This window comes from Gobio gobio, assembly GCF_949357685.1.
Source record: "Gobio gobio genome assembly, chromosome: 1".
Taxonomy (NCBI): domain Eukaryota; kingdom Metazoa; phylum Chordata; class Actinopteri; order Cypriniformes; family Gobionidae; genus Gobio; species Gobio gobio.
Genome location: NC_137097.1, coordinates 74,900,276 through 74,903,383, shown reverse-complemented (window position 1 = coordinate 74,903,383; position 3,108 = coordinate 74,900,276).

Below are 3,108 nucleotides of genomic sequence, written 5' to 3'. Positions count from 1 at the left end.
ACTATGTTATGAAAGATATAACGAAATGCATTGATATACCATTTTACTTTATGCAATGTGTGGGTAAAATGGCCATACTTGTGTCCATCCACCATACTCCAATACAATGTGTCTATACACTGCATCTAATTTGCATATTAATGTGTTCTTGGTGCAACATGTAATGAAAATAGAAGTGTAATAATGGGAGGAATAATTGGCAACATTTTCATAATAATATCTAATATTTCATAGGAATATTGATATGTCATTTCTTTTCACTTATGTCTCCAAAATGCATGATAAACATGATGTAAGTCCCAGTGTCCTCTACAGTGGACATTTATGAAATCAATGCCCTGTTTTGTAACAGAAAGTCATATTTTGATTAGAAACCCCATAACATTTTACTGAGATGTTGATTTATAACAAACGATTTGAAAATGAATAAGATTTAAATTATAATTACAAAATATTATCATATATTTCCGTAAGAGTGCTAAACATTAATGTCAGCCGTTTTTAAAGACCAAGAAGAAGTGGTTTTCCTGGTGAAACCTCCAAACATGTGGTATCTCTGCAGAGCCCCGAATGTGCTCTTTACAGGACATCCAGACTGAGACATGTGACGTGTGTGATGTCAGAGAAATTCACTAAAATATAATGTCCACTACAGTGGACAAAAGTCTATTCCTGGGCCCCAGGAGGATATAAAAATGATTATTGCTTTGCATTAACGGGCTTGATTCATGCTGCTGCTGTTGTATCTGTTATTTAGCTGTCATATGTTTCAGATTTCATATTTTTACTGAATTACAATTGTTGATCATCACATGTTTGAGATTTGTGTTGACATGAGACGTGTGTTGAGCTGTCTGTGCTTTTCATTGCAACTTATTTGTCTGAGTAAAAAGAGTAAATTGTGTTCCTCTAGTTTTAAGAGGCAAATTATGTTCATGTTGTGTAGCTAACTTTGAAAATCAAACATGGAGAGGAAAACAAGGATTGGAGCTGCATGCATTGCTAAACATTCTTTGGTTGTCTTGACAAGAAATTTTAAATTCAAAAGACTACCTGCTACTCATTAGATGAACAAAAGTTTTTAAGTATATTGATTGGCTTCATCACTCGGTCTCGAAGTGTTAGCAAATTAGTTGAGCTAACATAAAAAGTTGAGTGTGATGGGTTGACTTATTTTTTTTAATTGGCTCAACTTTTTTTTTTAGTTGTCTTGACAAGAAGTTTTAAGTTGAGAATATTACCTGGTACCTATTAGATGAACAAAAGTATTAAGCTGATTTTAACTGGAGTGCATTGGTTGAGTTAACTTAAAGTTGAATGCGATACATTGCCTTATTTTTTTAAGTTAGCTCAACTTTATTTTTTTTACAGTGAATGAGAAGAGAACAAATTTGCATTTCACTACACCACATATAAGTTCTTCCGCCGTATATCATTATCATATAGAGAGGTTTCAGTTTCCCTTTAAACAACACTCTCACTGTTTAGTGACCATAACTATAAGAGCAAGTATTGTACTTCAAATAACCATACATGCGTGTCATGATTTAAATACTTCTTCCACAGAAGTTCAATAGCACTTCCTGGTCTTTTTTTTTTTTTCAAATTCAAATTCAAATGCAAATGCAAATGCAAATTCAAATTCAAATTCAAATTCAAATTCAAATTCCGAAAAAATATCCAAGACCCTGTTATTTAATCAGAAAACATGATCATACGTGCATTTGAAAAGCATTCATGGAGCAACAGATTTTGTATGAAAATAAATCATAAAAGTGGTTTATTTTGTTTAAAAATCGTAATAATGTGTGGGGTGCCAAGGGGGGTCTTTTATCCCACAGACACACGGGGTAAAACCAGCGCGGGGCAAAAGACACACATATTGATACAAATAAACTTGTCCAAATGTTGCCCCAACTTTACAAATGTATAGTTATTTGAACTAATATCTTATGTTCAATTCAATTCAATTCAAATTTATTTGTATAGCGCTTTTCACAATACACATTGCCTCAAAGCAGCTTTACAGAAAGTGCATTTCATAAATGTACAGTAAAAAAATGTTAGAAAGACAATGTTAAAGAAAAATGTTAGAAAAAGTTAATTGTAACGTCTTAGGGTTACATATATTATTAAATTAAATTTAGCTCAATAGGGAATTTGGGTATTAATATTTTAGGGATTTATGATTAATCACAACGGGTTATAATTGAATCACAAATCTCCAAAATCACCCAAAAAGGGGGAATACCCAGCCTAAATATTTGAACAAATACATACATAGTTAACCACAATGAATTGCAATTAACTACGAATATATAAGCCAAGTCAGGAGGCTATAGAATATCCTTTTCAGAATTAACTCAAATCCGTTCTGTTCAACGGATTCCTTAATCCTTATCATTTTTAATCCTTATCAACTTTCACTAGGTCTTTTACCCAATTTTCGGGAAGTTTATCCCTCTGGCCACAAAGGACAAACTTTCCGAGTTATGGTATTAATTAAAGCATTCAATGATACTTATAAGAGCTCGTAGCTTAGATCTGACATTAAAGGGACTCATGTTTTGTGAGCAGCAACAATGACAATCAAAACGTGGATACAATGGTTTTAATAGTGATTGATACTACGATTACATACGACTAAATAAAGGATACATGTATATACAGAATAAAGAGAGGTAAAGAGGGGGGATGAGGATGAGGAGAGAGAGGAGGAAGAAAAGGAAAGTAAGAAGGGAATGGTCCGGTCAGACATTTCCCAACCAAAACTGCTAGAGCCAGCAAAGAACAATTATCACCATAAATAGGGGTACAATCTTAAACGCATCTAAATTTCGATAGAATTGATACTTGCATGGTTTCTTTGTGTTGTGTAAGCAAGATGCGTGCGTTGCGTTTCTCAGAGTGTTCATGCACTGAAGCTCTCCCTCCGTTCGGTCCTTCCGGGGTCGGTCCGCGGGAGATTTAACGGCGTGTAGGAGCGGTTGTCTTGGAAGGAAAAAGGCATCTTGTTCACGCTAAGAAGATTCGCGCAGTGATGTGCGCGCTCGGATGGAGCGCGCCGGATGGAGCGCGCCATTATTACGATATTTTAATTACATAAAA